The 20533-nt window shown below is 42.5% G+C and overlaps 1 long non-coding RNA gene across 1 annotated transcript in view; it reads right to left on the bottom strand.

The window, feature by feature from the left end:
• Positions 1-7029: 7029 nt before the first annotated feature.
• Positions 7030-20533, bottom strand: part of LOC149868956 (uncharacterized) — a 334750-nt gene continuing 321246 nt past the window's right edge. The window contains exon 10 of the long non-coding RNA XR_016441365.1: positions 7030-7769. This is a non-coding gene — a long non-coding RNA (uncharacterized LOC149868956). The remainder of the gene's footprint in view (positions 7770-20533) is intronic.

The raw sequence follows: 20533 nt of genomic DNA, 5'->3' as shown, positions 1-20533 counted from the left end.
AAAATTGTGTCAGAGCACAAAACCTCATGAGAGTATAATATATGAAAATATGATATAATACATACACACATATGTGCATGTACACACACATACACATGCACACACACACACACAAAATCTAAAGATTATCTTCAGTACCTCTTACAGGTTGAGTCTTAAGTTTCTGAATGTTGCAGTGAAATAGTGCTGGATGCAATATGTTCTCTGGGTTGGACTTAGAAAATGGGGGAGGGGAACTGAGAAATTGATGTAACTTTTACATCAGTGGGCATGTCTTCAAAAGATGTTTGCTGCACAGTAGACTAATTAGCTGAGTATTAAACATTGCATGTCTATACATACACCCCTATTAGGCTGTAAATACAAGTACAGTCCTACTGCAGAGTGAAAAAGTCCATAGCAGTGCACGTGTAGACACTCCCCTGGCTGGCTGGGGCACAAGAGTGCTTCAGTGCAGAGGCTGCCTGTTGGATACTCCTGTGCTGAAGCACCCTCATGCCCCAGGCAGCCCCTCTGCAGCATCTTGAGCCAGAGAGAGCAGCCCCACAGGGACTGACAGGCTGACCTCCTCAGCCCCCTGCCAGCCAGGGCTGCTCTGCCCTGGCTCAACATGCTGCAGTCCTGGGTGCACGTAAAGATGCAATAAGCTCTGGAGTTTATTCAAGCATATTAATATGCACATGTAGACGCATCCAGTGGAAACGGAATTAGGTCTATGCTTGATGCTTTTAAAAGCCTGGTCTCCCTACACAAATGGAAATTGCATTTTTGACTGGTAGTAAGCACTAAGGGAAATGCTGTTTACAAGTCCAAGAGTATTCACAAAGACTAGAAAGAATAGTAAAAAAACCCCTATTTTAAATTGCCCTAAAAACATAAAGCAATGATATCATAAACATAGTTTTCAAGTACTACAAATGCTTACAATTTCAATGAATTGAAGCCAGTGCCATCCAGTAACCTTAAGATGTTGTCTGCCTATGTCCTTAGACCAACATGGCTACAACCTACACCCCTGTAATTAGAACTGAGATTCTCAATACTTCTCATAACTTCACAATACTTCCAGTACTTTTAAATTCTTGTGTCATCTTTAAGCTGACTCATACTTCAATCCCATTTTTAGTTCATAACTAAGATGCAAAGTGTCAGATGAAATACGCCAACATTATACAGTATCAAGAAATTACCAGGGTCATAACCTTAGGCTGATGTAAACTTCTTTAAACAACATGCTGCTTAATTCAACCTACTAAAGCACTCACTCCCCCCACCCCTTATTTGAAATTAAATTACAGCTTTTCTGAGCAACTATCTGTCCCCAGTTTGTCATACCCAAATCCCTGGTGCTATGTTTTTATTCTTTTAGACACCACAAGAAGATATTCACCAATACTTGTTGCAGAAGTGACAAGATATTGCAGGTTCATAACATGAATGCCTCACTGTTAACCCTGGGTTGAACAGAAATAATAATAATCAAAACGTACATTTTCTAAAAGACTATGGAGAAGGTCAATGCAAAAAAAAAAATTAAAACCTCTAACAAACCTGAGTTTATGCGTTTATGTGATGAATTCTGTTAACCTGCATAACCCAGTAACTGAAGGTGGGAAGAGGAAGAAGTTTACTTTGAGAAAGACTTCACACATGTCAATATTGCTTTTGTTCAGCAACATCTTGATGATTATGTATACAACATGTAGTGAAACATAAAATGCAATTTTATGACAACCAAAGAATTACTTTTTATGTCAGTGGCTGACAAGTGATGTCCTACAGTAGGACTTACTGTTTTAAGCTTTGAAATTCTTAAGTCTAACTTCTACATGTTCAGAAGTACTAGCTGCAGTTCAATTTTTTTTCACAGATTTGGATTACCACATGCTAAAGTATGCCTTAACATAAAATCATACCATCTAGAAACCCCCTAAGCTGACATAAAGAATGAAGAGTAAAAACCAGTTCTTTGGGGCATTTGTTTAAACAAATGTCAATGGCTTCAACCTGTTCTACTAATGCCTTTTTACAGTCTGGCATAGCTCTATGTCATTTGCTGCTTCAATGTCCTTCTGTTGACTAGCCATTTACACTGCTTTCAACAGCTCGCATATTTGTTCTGCCTTTACCTTATTTGCCTTTTATAAGTATATTGTTATGGTGGACTCAAAACAAATTCAGCTTCATCAAGCTTCCTTTAAATCCAATGATGTTACATTTCCCCAGGTCATGCCCTGGCTGGACAGATTCCCTTTGACCATCTCAAGCTAAACATTAATCATAAAATCCCAACTTAGCTGAATAAATGCAGCTTGCTTAACCTTCTCCAAAGGAAATGCACAATTCTTTACTGAAATAGGATGTCTTTTTATAAAAAAATAAAGTCCCACTATAAATCATAGAAAAGTAACATTTTTCAATATCCTGCTTACCCATGAAAAACAACTGATCCAAAATAGCCTTACCCATAAGTACATTTGCACAAAAGCACATGTACATGTGAATCTCTGCCTTCTTCCTGTTTACTTATAAGTGAACTGAATATTCATGAAAGGTGTTGAAACCACAGACTTGGAGGCTCAAGCTCCAAATTTATCTGCATAACAATAGATGTGGCATTGTCAGCAGCAACAGGTTCCCACAGCTTTGTTTAGGAAGGGCTAATTCTGTAGATGTACAGAGAATTCATGTCCCATGTCTATTCAATCCTTTGCCTCTGCCGAACCCTCCCAGCAATGTTAGTATCCTTTCTAAGGCCGTTCATTTGCAAGTTTAACATGTGGGCCAGTGGAAGCGGAGCAAGACCAGCAACTCATTTCACATAGGCCAAACAGCCATTAGTTGTTAATAACTTCCAGGTGCTGCTGACCTGAACCAGATTTCTTCTTGCTCACTCTTCTCCTTAATCTCTTACTTTCCCCTTGCAACATAAGCATGTTTTCAGTTCTCCCACAGTTACAAACACATACCATTCTCTTGACCCTCCGTTCTTTGCCAGCTGCTGCTTTATCCTCCATTCTTCCTTTCATCTCTAGGGTCCTTCAGTGCTATGCTCCCAGTAATGTTCTGGATTTCCTCTGCTCCAGTCCCATCCTAGATCCTCTTATACCTGGCTCCCCTTCCCTTGCCCCCTTACTCTAATGAAAGCTGCTATTTCCAATTTCCCTATGAACTTCTTATTTTCCAAGTCTTAGAAAGTATACCACCCTCATCCTTTCTGGCGTGCCTTTTACATTTTATCACAGCCATCACCTTGAAATCTTGGCCTCCCTTGGTGCTCTAATCACTCCTTCAGTGTGTCCTTAGAAGAATCCTGCTCATACCTATACAGTTTTCTGTGGGTGTTTTATAAGGCTCACTTGCAAATTCAAATTTAACTACAGTACCATCTTTATGAAGACAATTCATAGATTCACTTTTCTACTCCAAAATGGCCAGATCCTTTCCATCCTTTCTCTATAGCCTGTCTCTCTGACATCTTTGAGATAATGCCTAATCATCAGCTCAAATTAAAAAAAAAAATCACTGAAACTCCCTCACCTCCCCTTTTGATAATGTGGAAAACATCATCATCATCCCGCCTGTCATTCAGGCCCATTGCCTGGATGCTATCTTTGACTCAGACATCTCTCTAGGCCCTGCTATCCAAGCTATAGCTAAATCCTGAATTGGTTTTCTACATAAGACCCTTAAGATGAGACTTTTCCTATGCATCCACACAGCTACCACTCTCATCCAGACCCCCATTCTCCAGCATCTCAATTATGATAACACACTGTTCTCTGATTTTAACAGACCAGATCACATCAATAGTGGAATACAACTACCAAGATCATTTTCCTGTCCCATCACTTGACCATGTCATGCCCTCTTTGTATCTCTCTACGGACTTCCCCTCTTAATCACATACAATTTAATTTGCTTGTCTTCACTTTCAAAGCCCTTTGTATCCTCTGCCTCTCAATACTGAAACATCAACCCCTACTTCCAATCAGGCAAAAATACCAGCTTTCACTACCCATTTATTTGAAAATGTAAGAAGCATATTTGTATTTTTGTTCATGCTTCCCGTTGTGAGGAGTTTCAGGAAACATTTTCAGAACCATTTTATTATTTTCCTTTACATCCCTCCATAAGCAATCCTTTGTTATGATACATATGAACATACACACACACTTGCATACACATGTACATTAGCAACAGTTAGACTTCTCATGCAGTGATACTACTGCCTCTAAGGCTAACTAATATTGTCTCATATTGTCTCATACTTCCCCCATACCTCCCATCTCTCAATCTGCATCCATCTGCTGTCTCTTGTTTAATACTTAGAGTGTAAGGTCTTTAGTATAGAAGTTACTTTTCATTTGTACAGTCCCTCATAAAACTGGTCCCCAGCTGAGGCTTCTAGGAATAATGGAAATAATATAGTTAGGCAAAAAAGTTCTCAATTATGCTATTCAACCCTTAGATCATTCCATCCATCAGGCATTGTCTATTCACATGAGAAAGTGGACTAGAGCCAAACAGAAACCACTGATTAGAGAGGGGGAGACAGATAAACTACCCAACCTTCAGTTATCAAGGTTTTAGGGCATGTCTTCTCACTCTTTGCTCCATGTGGAAACATAGGACCCAAACATGCAGGCTAGGGACAGACATTACACATAAACCAGTTTTAAGTGATCAGAAACTTGTTTAAAACTGTAACAGAACAGACACTCCGTGCATATAAATCAGTTTCAAAATGGCTGAAACTGGTTTAAGATAAACCAGGTTGAACGTAGTATCAGACTTAATTGATTTAGGTCAAACCAGTTTATGCAATGTTTGTCCCAGACCCCTTCCTGGTTTAAGTTAAACCAGAGTCCCCCAGCATCCCAAATGCTTTGCAGCCTTGGGCTGGGCTGGGCTGGGCTGTCTGCTCCAAAGAGCAGGGCTGGCCCTGTGCCTCTGCTCCCTGGTCAGAGCTCTGGCAGAGACTCCAGGCACAATAGGGTCTGCCTGGCTTCCCTTTGCCTCACCCCACCCCTGCTGCTCACTGCTCAAGCTGGGACCCTATCTCCCTCCCATCTTCCACAGCACAGACCCCAGCTCCATGGACTCTAGGCCTGTGGTATGCTAGCTAATGCTGAAAGGTGTCTGTGTGTGTGTGTCTCCAATTTCACTGGGACTGGCAGACTGGCAGTGTCTGCTTAAGGCTTTTTGGAGTTAATCAACAGGACAGATAGTAATGTGCCACCATTCCTTCCTTGGAAAAAACTGTTTAAGAAGAGCTTGAACTAATGAAAGAGGCTTTTGTTTTGCTGATGGGCTGATAAATGCTCTATCAGCCCCCTACTGGCTCCCTCACCTGTCATGTTTTCAGACAGTATCAAGAAGCAGGGAGAGGAAGATTGAAAAGCTCAGTATCATCAACAGATGCATGCACTGCATACCCCACCCTTTGCCTCAGAATGCTAACTGGGGGCTAGGATCTGGAGGTTTAAACCCCTCCCTAATCATAGGTCCTGCCAGGGCCTGGCCATGCTCCACTTCAACTCAGCACTGTGGAAGGGAAGGGAGGTCTGTTGTAGCACCCCCGGCTTCTAGCCAGAGCCACTACAGACATGTGCCTGCATTTACTCAGTCCAGAGAGAATGACTGTGCAGTTGCAAACTGATTCAATCTAGGAAGGTTAGACTAATCTGCAAAGATTAAATCAATTCAAGCTCAGGCTTTTTGAGTGTCTGTCCCTAGCCTCATTGACCACCCAACCCCTGCTCCTTGCATGCTAAATCCCAGAGATGAAGCAATAAAGCTTTCACAGAGCACCACCATACACTTTCCTATACCTGAGAATCTAAGAGCAGAACTGGGCATGCACACCCACAGGACCTCTCTAGTGTGCTTAAACTGCCTTCGTTCCAGGAGTTGGGCACAAGGAAAAGGAGTGAGTAGACAGGATATACTCTTCACAGTATATTCCTGGGCACAGAACATAGGCAGTATGGACTGGCCCTTTATGTCCTAGTACAGAAAGCCAGGAAAATGTTTATGGTGGTACCATTCACCCTTTATAAGTTTTTAGATTACTTAGACTGTACATAAAGCAATATTTTTAAAGAAAATGTCTATTTACAACTAAGTTCCTGAGGCTATTCCTGACTATTTGCCAATTTCTTGTCTATAAACAGAGGGAGACATCAGAATTTTCATTAGCAATAATAAAAGTTACCCTTTTAGGGCTTGATCTTTTACCCCTTGTTCATGTAAAAAGTTCCACTGATGTCAACAGATTTCTTTTACATTTAAAAATAATGGATTTTTCTGTTTTAGTAACGCTTGGATTTGGATAGCTGCAACTTGTGTATGGCTCTCTTTTCTTCCCTTTTCACATGCAAAACTCATGAGTCAAGTCCCCCCAAAACTTATGAGATTGTCTTTAAAAAGGTCATAAATCTTTTAAAAATAATAAATTGCTTGTCTTCCAATTTTGGAGCTTTCAGTTTATGTGCACAAACTGTTACCAGATTTGCCCGCTACTTTGGGATGTGCTCATTTATTAGGGCTAGGGTCTTGGTAATTCTATCAATGTGCTGCTTGTATTACTTGTGTTTCTATATGGAGCTGTATCTCTCCCTTCTGCAAGCCCTAACCCCCCGATGGAGCTATCTTGCAGGACTCAGTTCAGTGGGGCTGGGTTCCTCCAGTCCCCAAATCAGTCACACACACACACATACACAAATTAACGTGACACACCTGAGCTGGCCAGGTTGATCAGCATGGACAGGCTGACACCCTCATATGCCAAGAATCAGTTCATCAGAGCAACAATAAACTACAGTCAGTCACAAGCACACAGTTAAACAGAATACCTCTGAATCTGGCTGGGTGTCCAGATGACACCCTTATGGGCCACCATTCAGTTCATTAGGGCACGTCTGAGCCAAACTGGGTCAATCAGCCTGTACAAGTTGATCCCCTTAAGTGTTTCAAACTCAGCACGTCCCAATCTTTTAGCCTCTTGATGAGCAGACCCCACAGTATTTCGGGGCTTCACAGGGATCTTTAGCTTAGGTAAGAGGGGCGGTGCTGCAGAGCAAGTGGGGAAAAGAGAAGTAAAGAAGGTAAAATATACCCAATTACCACCAGTTTGACTATAAAAGTTATTTATTGCTAAGTAGATTAAATATATATTGACACTAGTAGTAATAGACATGCAAAGGAAAAACAAACACAAACAGTCACAGTATACCCTGGTTTCACTAAGTATTTGGGGAAACTTAGCTCAAGCTTAACTAATACAGTTCAAGTTCAGAAATCTATGCTTAGAGAGAGAGAAGAGAAAAGAGAGAGAGAGAGCTGGGATCTCACCAGTCCAAGGCACTTGGGTTGCAAAGCTGACAGGTCAAAGTTCTCAGCACGATCCTTGAAGGGAGACGATCTTCCTCCTTCAGCCTCTCCAGAAGAAAGCAGGTGGTGTCAGCACATACACTGCTGCTTCTTTTACAGATTTTTATATCCCCAGTTCAGCTTCTTTCAGGCATTCATTCTCAATAGTGTAAATCAAATTGTCCTCTCTATTGACAAGGGGTTATCTGGGTGGAACATCTCAGGAACTTGATTGATACTCAGGAAACACCTACTTGGGAGCCAGCTTGACATTATATACTTGATGGGATATCTCTTGGTGTCTTCAGAATCAATAGATTGCAGCATCAGAGTTTTGGATTTTTACTTGCTGTGAACTATTGGAGTATGCGCTGATTTGCTAGATTATATTTAATCTTTAAAAAAAATACAAAAAATTAGGCAAAAAAGTTGAAATAGTCAAAAGAGATTGTATCATGAGTCCAGCAGTCATTATAGCTAAATATGTCTCTTATTCAGATTTGTAAAGCAAAATCTCACCTTGAGCATCTTAACTGTGCATCCAGTATTTCACTGTCAGTCATTTCCACACCCAAGTTAAATGTTACCACACCTGAGTTAAGGCTTTTACCTAAAGCTAAAAACAATTTTCCGAGGTATGAAATTGAGACATTATCAGGAATGGCCAGTAGACAGCAGAATTTCAGAAGAAAAGATAGTTTAAACAATGGAACAGAGATCATTAAAAAAGAGAGAGGATAATCAACATGTGTGGAGTGAAGAGATTAACAGGAATCAGGAAGTTGGCAATAAACCATGAAGGCAACTGACTTCCTCAGCCACTGCTTAAATAGAAATGCTGCTGCCCTCCCCTTGCCCCCATACAATTGCTTCTAAAGCCTGGGTGGAGTAAGCATCAAAGGGGGAAGAGAGTGCAACTGCATCCCCACCCCTCAGATCCACTATGGGGAAAAGGGGGCAGGGATCCAAAATGGGGAAAAGGGGGCAGGGAGAGCAAAGTCAAACCACAGGAAGTATAAGAGAATGAGCTGGAACAGTCAGTATGGGAAGGAGAGAACTTACAAAGCAGTGATTTCAATTTTGTGACTTCAAAAATTTTACAAATTGAGTAATGCTTTCTGCTTCCCACTCCCAAATCAAGAGAATGACTAAAAAAAATAAGGTATTTTATTTGTCCTCTGGATTTTGAGCCTTTAGGCTTTGTGGCTCCCAGCTTTTCTATATAACTATGAGAGCTAAGAACTTCCTTTATCTTTTTAATGAAATGCAAGATTCTTGTTCAAATCATAGGGCTCCAGAAATATGGACTTTAAAGAGACATCCAATCTGCATCAGAAGCCTGGTGAAGCAGTCATCAGATTTCTATCAATGAAGTGGCAGAATGTGATTGGTCAAACACAGTAATGTCTACTAGCGTGTGAGCAACCCTGCAGAAGCTCTTGGTGTCTACACACACTGTGCTTAAAATAGCCTGACCTAAACATTTCACTTATTTTCTGCAGCCTTTGCTGAGGAGAAGGGCTTCAAAATATTTGGGGCAGGTTCACTAGGAGGTTAAGAATATAAAGAAGGTTGTCTTTAAGTATACAAGGAGCAAAGTTTATTGTGTAAACATTTATAGTACAAGATGACCTCTTCCTGACTCCAACTGCTAGAGAAACCAGGGGGAAATGTGGTAAGGCAGGAGTCCAGGACACTGTATGGAATGGGGACCTGAAGGGTGAGTCACAGATTATTGGGGCGGAAGAGAGATATAAGAAATATTTGTAGATCTTTATTAAAGGGATTATCCAGTTTATGAAAGAGATTACAGGACATGTATGCCTATAGTAGGGCACTGAACTCTATGACCAAGAAGAGCCCTTCCACTCCTATCTTCTTAGTATAGGGGAAGGATCTGAGAGACAGATCACTTACAGCAGTTCAGGGGCACTTAAGGGCAGGTCTCATACTATACCAGATCTGTGAATTGTGCAGCCTCACTCCCATAGTATACCATCTCTGTGATCTTATACAGAAAGAACAGGAAGAACATGGCTGCATCTGATCCCATCCCTATTTGCATGCCCTGATCCCCACAACAAGTGCTAGAAAGGAATAATGCATCAGTGTGCAGGTACACTAAGGTTAGACATAAATTGACCCCATTCAAAGTTTAGAGACCCTGTAGGTCATAAGGCTTTATCTAGTACAAAAGTAGTTCTAGATTTTACAATATTACATATTTCCAAAAGATCTTTGGAAATTTTCCAGTAGAAATTCTGCAATACATGGGTAAGCCATGGGTGTGACTTCTGCAATTACAGCACATCAGAGAATGTAACAGTATTTAGTGACCTTTGAGTCAGCCTTTCTGCCTGTGTGGTGCGATAGCATGTGTGGTCTGTGGTGTGGCAATGGTGAGAGGCAGTGTGGTGAACAAGTGTTGGTAGCACACTGGTGGTCTGTAACGGACTGACAGCTCAGATGAACTGCCACCACAAACCACTGGGCAATTTGCATGCTCTAGTCAAAACAAGATACCAGGTTTTTTGCAGGTGTGCACTTCAGAACAGTTTGTGGACAGAGCTCAATGCAACTCTACTGGTCTACACATAAACCACATACTACATACTGTAAATCATTGAAAACGTGATTATGAGGAGAGCAGTAACATTTCTACCTATATGCATGGTGCAATTATCCCAAATGGCAGTTTATACATGCACATTATTTTTATATATTTGGTGTGTATATAAGTATACTCGCACAGAGAAAAGGGAGCAATAGTAATTCTAGAGGGAAGTTCCCTCTCTTTTCTGATTATGCTTGTTTGCAATTTACAAACTGGAAGATATTTTCACACCATAATGTACTCTTCCTCAGGCAAACAGGTTTTCAGAGCCTTCACAACCCCTTCACCTTCCTAAAATCCCAATTCACTGAGTCTACAGATGGATTCCTCTGAACAGCAGAGAATGGGAAAGGAGCCATCCACCAGATCCAAAAAGACGCAGTCACCGTAGTGCCACAGGTGCAAATCCTCAATTAGGATTTGTCATACATCTCTGTCAACAGTAATGAAATTCAGAAGCCTGAAGTGACAGATACAGTAGCTGGTTTAGGATTTTGTTAAAAAAAATGAATACCTTCAGGTTTCCTTTTTCCCGTTACTCTGGGAAATAGAGCAGAGAGAGATACTGTTCTGACAGTGTCAGGAGGCACCGTGTCAGGGAGCCAAGAATTCAAGTGAAGTTACAAGAAATGGGCTTTCCAGTGAGGCAAAGGGAGTTGGAAATGGGGAGGGTGTCTCGGGGGGCAGGGTGTTGTGGGAGGGTGCTTTTTCGAACTCTGACAAGATGGATGACACCTACAGCTATGATATTTGAGAGGGAGAATGACAGCTTTCTAAGGCAGGTGTTTGGCTGCAAGTTCAGGCCATCCATGTCAGAACTTGACATGAGGTTTAAAGGAATGAAGTACAGAGTTATCATAGAAAAGGGTCTTTGTGAGTGAAGGAGCAGGAGAAGCAAATAATTACAGTAGTAAGGGGCCCATCTCCTTTCACACAATATAAAAAGCCTGCAAGTTTTTTTTTATACATTTCAGCTGTGGAGGATTTCTCTCTCCCCCAGTCCCTCCAGTCTTTACAAGCCAATTAAAACATTGCACATCCCTTCCAAACAGGAAAAAAATGAAGACTTGTGCAGGTATATGCTGAATAGTATTTGGGCAGAAATGAATGCATGAAATTGTTAAGGGATTTATGAAAACACTCTTCTCCTTCGCCCTAAATAAAGCTGGGAAATTCCTGCCTCTAAGCAGTGTGTGTATGTGTGTGTGTGTGTGTGTGTGTGTGTGTGTGTGTATGCCTCTCTCTGAGTAAATTCTTTAAAAGTCCCATATAAATGATGTGAAAATTTGCTATGAATCAGGCCCTAAAAGTCTGACAGCAAATCCCATGCTGAAATCCTAGAGGCTGAGTGGAACAGATTTCTGTAGAATAACTGGATTTCTGCCAAGAATTTTTAAGAGCCTGAATGTCTCAGAGGGAATATATAAAAACAACTTCATGATTCAGCTAACCAGTGTAGTAAAACAAGTTCCCAAAGGCAAGAATCAGCACACTGTGTGTATCTGGGTACACTTTTTAATTCCTGCTTTTTCCTCCCTTTTTCATTCTGTTCCATTACTGGGTGCTACCCAACCCACTTTGAAGTATAGGTGTGCTATATAAGCTACTTTTCCTTCTTGGCCAGTCAACAGGGAAGGGTCATGAATAGGACAGCCAGTTCCTCCCTCCTTTGAAAGCTGCATGTCTGTTCTCCTTTAGATACACATCCTCCTGCTTAAGCCTCAGCACAGTGTGAGTCCTATCTCAACTTTATAAGCTCCAGTTCTGTTCTGCAATCTACAGCTTACTACCTAGATGAGACATGTAGCAGTCATCATAATTATTAGTCAGATTCTTAAAACCTATCTCAACATTTTCTTTCCTTGTACTCCATGGTTAAAACAAATGGAGATTTAACACTGTCTTTAAAAATTATAGTTACAAGACACTGCCATTCTGCAAAAACCAAACCACACACACAGAGTAACTTATATATGCCCTGACACCTTATATATTCTGTACAGAGGGTCTCTCCATTTAGGATGATCCTGCCTGATTTCCATTACAATTAAGTACCTACCGAAATTGCGATTTTGCAGATTTTGTGGAAATGGCAAAATCTGGCATTGCCCGCAAAATTGGGCAATGCCTAACAAATCTACAGTGGAGAGGGAGGGGTAGAACCTCACTGAAAATAACATGCTGGCTCCCACTGGGGAGTCCTCATGGTTCTTCAGCCTATCCCTGCATGGGGGCTGCCAGCATGAAGGGAAGCCCAAGAAGGCTGTACCCTACCCTTTGCTGCTGATTGGCTGAGCGGACTACCTGTCATGTAGCCCCACCCTCTTCACCAATTAGCATGACAGAGAGCCCTCAACCAATCAGCAGAAAGGGTAGGGCCAATCAGCAGCAAAGGGCAAGGCCACTAGGGCCTCTCAACCAATCAAAGGTGTGGGGGGAGGCCCAGCACAATCAGCCTGCAAAAATGGCAGCAGGCCTGGTGACCTACCTGCGAAATAAGCCAGCCACCATTGGATAGACCCCTAATTATGATCTCCATGACATAAAAGCAGGAAATTGAAGAGGTTCATTCAAATGAAACCAGGAAAAATGACACAAAATACAGGATTCCAGAAGAATCTCTGACATTACAGGCATGTCCAGATGAGCATGCATATGCATCTCCCTGGGGACAACTAGCAGCAGCACATGTTTGTGAACTCCTAGAGAAATCCCAGGAAACACCCCACACTTGTGAATTCATTTGAACCCACCCCATATGGCAGAGTCCATTTTACATATTGAAAGTTAAAGACTTCACTGCCACTAACCCAAACAAGGAACAAAGCTTTTGGTTTATACAAGACTCAAACATAGGCAAGAACCAGAATACCAGCTCTAAAAAACAATTTTTCCAGATATATATTTTCTATATAACCTTTTATTTCAATCTCTCTCTCTGTCTGATGTACTTTAAACCAAGATAGGATGATGCCCATCAAAACCTCAGCAGTGCTGTTTTCTAAAGGGAACATCATATTTTGATCAAACCCAAGAGGAAAGTTGCAGAATTAAGAAAATGATCTCAAAACAAAATTTCTTACTTCATATCTAAGAATATGAAATATTGTAGTTTCAAAACAGGAAATCTCAAGAACATATTTGATCCTTTGCACAGACAATGAAAATGTGGCCATAAAAAAATTGCCGCATCCTGCTTCCTGTTCAGTCTGTGAAAATTTTATCTTCTTTAGTGGCAGTAGGATCCTTAGGTTTTAATAGACATATCCAATAAAAATCATAGATGTCTATAAAATTAGGCACTGCAGTGCCAAAGTTTTCAGCACTTGGCCCCCAGCATGGAACCCAAAGCACCAATGCAGATGTTTGGGCTCTGTACAATGCTTAGGGAGAGTTCATAGATTTCATAGACATTAGGACTGGAAGGGACCTCAGAAGATCATTGAGTCCAGCTGGGGTCATAGGATCCCAACAAGATAAGCATACAATTTTCTCTTGAAGGTGTTCAGTGTAGGTGCTTGAACCACCTCCGATGGATGGCAGGCTATTCCAGACCTCGGGTGCTCGGACAGTAAGAAATTCTTCCTCATGTCCAGCGTGAAACCGTCTTGAAGTAGTTTATGACTGTTCGACCTCGTCATCCATTAGGGTGCTCTGGTAAACAAACATTCCCCCAGATCCTGGTGGGCACCCCTGATAAACGTATAGGTGGCTATCAGATCACCCCTGAGCCTACACTTTTCCAGGCTAAAGAGTCCCATGGATCTCAGCCTGTCATCGTAAGGTCTGTTTTCCTGACCTCTGATCATGCATGTGGCACTCGTCTGGACTCTCTCAAGCTTCTCCACATCCTTTTTGAATTGTGGGGCCCAAAACTGGACACAGCACTCCAGCTGCGGCCTCACCAAGGCCGAGTACAAGGGGAGAATGAATTCCTGGAATTTACTTGAGAAGCATTTATGAATGCAAGCCAGCATTTTGCTCACTTTACTAGCCACAGCATCGCATTGAAGGCTCATGTTCATCTTGTGGTCAATGATGACCCCCAAGTCTCTTTTTTCCATAGTGCTAGCAAGTGTAGCACTGCCGAGCCTATAAGAATGCTGCAGGTTTTTCCTCACAATGTGAAGAACCTTGCATTTTCCAGTGTTAAACACCATCAGGTCATCATCTGCCCATTTCCTGGTCAGCCTGGATTGCCCTCCTGTCTTCAAGTGTGGATGCTTTGCCCCGAAGTTTGGTGCCATCGGTGAATTTGGTGCCATCAGTGAACAGTCCGCTTCTGACTCCAATGTCCACACCATTAATGAAGATGTTAAACAATATGGGTCCAAGGACAGAGCCTTGGGGGACCCCACTGGTCACAAGGCACCATGATGATTGACTTCCATCAATTCCTATCCTCTGGGTCCAAACACAGAGCCAATTTCCCAGCCAGTGGATCATGGTAGACCCAAGGCCACAACTGACCAGTTTCACCAAGAGGTGATCATGGGATACCAGATTGAAGGCTTTTTTGAAGTCAAGATATATGACATCAATCTCTTTTCCCTTGTCCAGGTGATAGGTCACCTGGTTGTAGAAGGAAATGAGATTGGTCAAGCAAGACCTACCTGCAACAAACCCATGCTGGCTATCCCTCAGGATGTTGGCATCAGCCAGTCCATTAAGGATGGTCTCTTTAATAAACTTTTCTAAGATCTTCCTCAGGATAGAGATCAGGCTGATGGGCCTATACTTTGCTGGATCCACTTTCCTCCTTTTCTTGAAGATAGGCACCACATTGGCCTTCTTCCAGTCTTCGGGCACTACACCAGAGCACCAGGAGTTCTCAAAGATCCGTGCCAGGGGCTGGGCTATGATGCTTGCCAGCTCCTTAAGTAGCCTGGGGTGTAGATTGTCAGGGCTAGCTGACTTGACAGTATCCAGCTTGTCAAGGTGTTCCTTCACAAGGTCAGCATTGATGGAGGGCAGGGGATCTCCCTTACCTGGATCTCCCTGTCCGTAGTGGGCATGGGCATTCCATGGGACTGATGACTCAGTTAGGTGACTCAAAAAGATTATTCAAACCAATGCACACTGAGCAGGGAGCTGCCTAGCTCTAGCCAGATAGAATAAAATGCTAAGTAGAGGGGTGGCTGAAATCCCATCTCTGACTGAGACTCTGAAGTCTAATGGTTATGTCACTAGATTGATAGGGAAGTTTATGAATTCTGTTGCTTGCTCCAGGAAATAATCTGCTTTATTTTCTGAATGTCTGTTTAAAACACAACTTCCTGGAACAAGAATATAGTTAGAATGGAATCATGCTCTCTCCTGTGTGTTCTTTATGATGTAATGAATCTTTTCTTCCTTACTGCTCCGTGACCCAACTTCAATGCCTACCTTCTCTGACATGGGCAGATCTAAACCAGGTTTTTTGCAGGTTAGGTGGCCACTCTGCAGGAATTTAGGGATTGCAATTTTTTAGTTTAGGTATTAAAAGCCTGTTTTTATCACACTGAGGTGGGGGAGGGGGGTCTGAAACCCAGGGGTGCAGATGGACATAATTAAAACATCCCAAACACCTTTGAAATGTCTCAAAAGGGCCAGCTCTACTGGCATGAATGCTCTTTAAAATGTTCCGGATGTGGCCGGAATAATACTTTTTTAAATGAAGTACTATTTTGGATCATTTGACTTTTTGTTATATCTACCCAGTGGAGGAAGGGAGATCAGGATGAGCAACTTGCCAGCTGTCCAATCTACCAAGTCCCAGCCCATGGTCCCAGGGCACTGCTAGATCCCCAGTGGGACCCCTGCGCATGCCAAATCTGTAGTTAGGCTTTCCCAAAACCAGACCCTGTCAACTCCCCGGGTTCCCACCTGCTCTGGAACTGGGCCCTTCAACTTCAGTCTCCTTTATCTCCCTGCTTGACTGAGAGAAAGGTTGTTACATGTTGTACATTGAGCTGCTAACTTGTTGATCAGCGTTAGTGCTAGCTTGAGTTTGAAGCAGTCATACCTCAAGGCTAAAAACCTTCTTTGACTGTCCCCCACCTGCACAGCTCTGACTTGCAGTACAGGGCTGGTGGGCAGGGGCCTGATTAGGACCTACAGCTGTGAGTTGCCACTATAGGCCAGCACAGGTTTGTACCCCTGCTCTAGGTGGGGCGTGTTGGAGAGGTGGCTTGGGGGGGGGCAAAAAATGGGCAGTGAAAAGGAAATGGGGGGGAGGGGGGGAGAGTTAAAATGAAGTCAGCCAGCCACTGAAGGATAAAATAAAAAGAAGAAAAATTTAAAAAAATAAAGAGGAAGTTAATTGAAGAAGGTCTCATGTCAAATAAACTGGGATTGAGGTGTTGGGGGTCATGCTTCCTGGGGTGGCCAGGAGGTGGGAGCAGTGAGGGAAGGCACTTTTAGGGAAGTGACTGCCCCTGTCCCAGGAAGGAAGCCTCAGGTCATGGGGACCCAATCTGGCCCTCTACCTTGTTCCTCACCCCCATCTGCCCTAGCTACCACTACCAAACCTGAACATGCCCTGTGACCTGGCTAGCTGTCATGTGCTCTGAAGGCTGTTTGCATGGGGTTGCATCCCTGGGAGCAGGAAGGTCGCATCCCCAGTGGCAGGAGGGGAAGTTGGCTTAGTGCCAGGACCACCCATGAACAGTAAAGTTCAGGAGGGAGAAAGTTCATCCACACAGAATAGGAAGACAAGGGACAGGACACTGGCCTGGGATGCAGTTTGGGTAGCTCATCTGTGGGGACTGACCACACAGTAACGGAACATGAACTGGGTAACATGGATCAGGGTTTAACCTGCCCTAAAGTGGCATAACTTTAAACCGCCTAAAGAGTGCTTAAAGCTAGTTTCAGGTGTTAAAGTGTGGTCAATCCAGTGGTTAAAAACTCTATGATCTGCCTAAAATTAATGTGTAGCAAAGCCAGAAAGGAATTATAGACAGGACTGAAGCTGGAGTTTCAGACTCCCAGCAGGTGGGTCAGTGGATCCTATACAACCCGCACTGCTTATCTCCAGCTGTCTGCTTCCTCCCCCCCCCCTCCCCCCCGTCTACTTCCCATCCCCATCACTGCAGCCTCCAGGATTCCAGGCTGGTGATAGAGGAGGCTGTAACACTTCACTTGTAAATATTTCAATTATTACATCTGTCCAGGCCCAAAATGATTTGCATTGGATCACATACTGGGTTAAATGGACTCAGGCCCCAGAGTTCTGCCTACCTTCTCTGAAAAGTAGTCAGTCCTATAGCCGTCCATTCTAGAAGAGACAGATAAGCTCCACAAATATCTCCAGTACATTAAATAATCTATTCTTGGCTATGCCACTGACTTGTATAAGTGACCTTCAGCACATCCCTCCACTCCTGTACACCTCATATGCCCCACAATTTATATACAATTTTTTAAGCACTTTGATATATAAGGATGAAAAGGACTTGAATAGCAAAGTAATATTTAAGTATTCCTAGGTACAACTACTTAAAAACTGTATTCTTTGATCCAATTACTTTCTTCATTCTGGTACTGAAGTTTGATTCATGGGAGCTGCAATCACCAAACAAGAGCCTTTGATGACTAATTAAATTTGAAAGATAGAAAAAAAAACAGAAACACTTGATATCAAGCTTTTCACTAAAGCCCTAGAAGATTTTAGTTATTAGATAGGCACAATAGCTCTAATAAGTAGGGAAATCTTAGACCTACAGCTGTTACTAAAAAGCCCTAGCACCAGTGCTTCTGTAATGTAAATAGGAGTCACCTCGAGACAGTGAAGATTGCACAGTATTTTCACATACTCCATATACCTCCATGTATCTTGTTTTGGAAAGGCAGAAGCAAGAAAACATTTTCAAGAGTCACAGCTAAAACTTGACCCCCGGGGATACTGACCATGTGGCTAAATCGTAGGGGTGTGTAAAATGGACAGTATTCGATTTGGATTTGGATTTGGATTTGGACCAAATTGGGGACAGTGATTCAATTAGTTGATTTGGATCAGTATCCCCAATTTGATTTAGCTGAATTTGAATTTGAAGATTCAATGGTGACTCAGAGAATCAGTGATTTGGCCATAGACACAGCTTTAAATGTTTTTTCTACGTACCTGGAGGTAGCAGGTGAGTCTCATGAATGCTGTGATGCTGGGGGAGATGGAGCACCCCACAGGCTGATCACTGAGCCAGGGTGATGTGGGGGCCGCCAGCATGCTCAGCTCTGAAGCCAGAACTGTACCAGAAGTACTTCCAGTCCACTTCTGGGTCAGCCGGGGAACATGCGGGGGTTCCCCACATCCCCCTGGCTCAGTGATCAGCCACAGGGGGACCCTGGCTGCCCTCCATAGACCCAGGAGGCACCAGTTACCAAGCCAGGGGCGATGTTGGGAGCCCCCCCAGCAAACATGGAAGTGGACCGTAAGTACTTCTGAACCACTTTCAGATCTGCTGCCAAGCACATTGGGGAGCCCCCTGCGCTCCTGTGCAATGCTTCATCCATCCCACCATCTCATTGTTGATGAGTACTTTGAGGTATGTAGAAAAAACATTTAAAGCTGTGTCTATGTCTGAACCACCAAATCTTTCTGAATCTCTCCAAATTGATTCAGAGGGTTCCAATTCAATACGGAGAAATTAAAGGATCTCCTGATTTGATTCAGATTTGGAGATCTGGCCACTGAATTGGTCTGAATCTTTACTGAATCCAGTCAGAGACCAAAGTGTCACACAGCTCTAATAAATCCTAACCAAAGCTCAGCCGAAGCTACCCTCTCACAGCCACTGCTGAATTGCCAGCAGCTTCTGGCTCAGTTTTTGGCAGTGGCTGTGACACTGGTAAAACTAACTGTGACTCTGAAAAGCACATTGCAGTTCTCCATGCCTAGCTGGGAGAGAAGGACCACCTGGCACCATTATAGCATCCCTATGAAGCTATTAGGATCCCTATACTTCAGTTCTGGTGCAAAAATCAGTTTCCCTCACTTAAGACACAGAATTTTGGAGGAAGGAGAGTTGATTTTTGGGGAAAAGGTTGTAACATGTGAAGAAATATGGTAATAAACTATAAATTGGACAATACCACACAGATTTAAAAAAATAAAGTCAGATATTCCTTGTTTGTCAAGACAATGACAAATTTTAGCTGAACCTAAGCACCTTTTCTCACTGGAAAAGAGCAATGCCCCAACCTAGCAAAGTTTTTAAATATGTTCCTAATGTTAACTCAAAACACATAACCCCACTGAAGGGAATCTGACTATTCATATATTTTAAGTGAAGCATATTCTTAAGTATTTTACTGGTTCAAGGTCCCAGTTTGAAAAACTAGTTCTTCCAGTTGGCAAAGAATGAGCCTGAAATAAAAACGGGAATTTTTCATTACCTGTGATATGAAATTTGATGTATTACTTGTATATTTTAACCACTGTATCTGCCTCGCATGGACCCAATGGATTAATCTCTACCATCTGTAATCACCCACACTTATCTAGAATCACCTCTACTACAAGATAACAATGTGACAATAAACTTTAATGTGTAACAGCACAAACCTGTTGAATCCAACACCTCATCTCAAAAAGAGACAATATTTTACTGCAGCACTTAAAGTAGTAAGCTTTATTTTGCCTTTTAAACTCCTACCGCACTGAGTTTTCTTTTGTATTTCAAACAGAACATTTTCCCCCACAGTAACAATTTGAAATGATAAGTTTCCAGTAAGTGTCCTTTCCTACAAGTTCTCAACATATGGCATTCTCACTGAAGTGAGTGAAAGTTCATCACATAGTTTGTACAAACACACTTTTGATTCTTTATTCAAAGTTCTGCTAGTTCTTTAAGAGCTATCAATAAAAGTTTTTTCATTCTTTTTTCCCCTGCATTGTAAAGGCACTATTTGATCCCAACAGCAAAAACTGCGAAGTTAGGCACATGGGGTGCCTATTAGGCCTGTGTGAATAGGCAGCTATTTGATTTGGCTTTGGATCTGGCTACTTCAGATGCCAGGGATCTGATCCAGAGCTCTGGATTGGTTTCCCACTTCAATTCCGCCGAAGCGGCTCCATGGAGCTGCTTTGGAGATCCAGCCATAGGGTATAATGGTGAATCAATCAACTACCTATAACTTTGTTGTTTTTTGTCTGATTTGGATGAACCTTGCAGGAGTGGTAGCCTCTGTTGAGAGCATGAAGCCTGCCAAGTTTCAAAAAGATAGGTGCAGGGGTTTGGGGGGAACTGCACCCTAAATTCTTGAAAGCAAAACTCATGTCATGCAGGCACTGGTATTTGAGGCAGAATTTAGTAATTCTTGCCCCAGATGTGCATGTGAAGAACAGCAGGCAGAACGGGAGGGTATTGCAGAAGCAGCACCTGGAGTGACAGGCTTTTGGAAGGATAATCAGGGCAGTTCTGATGGTCTCAATTTATATTTGAATTACGTTTCTGGTAAGAGGATTTGAATGGGTCTTGCTTCCTGAACTGAAAAGGGAAGTGATGAAAGACCCACAGACAATCCTCTTTCATAGCAATTTATGGTAGCATAAGACTGATGTTG

This window comes from Crocodylus siamensis, chromosome 3 (genome assembly GCF_052110815.1).
Source record: "Crocodylus siamensis isolate JL-2025a chromosome 3, ASM5211081v1, whole genome shotgun sequence".
Lineage (NCBI taxonomy): Eukaryota > Metazoa > Chordata > Crocodylia > Crocodylidae > Crocodylus > Crocodylus siamensis.
The sequence above is the reverse complement of the archived record's forward strand: the minus strand, read 5'-3'. Positions and strand labels throughout refer to the sequence as shown.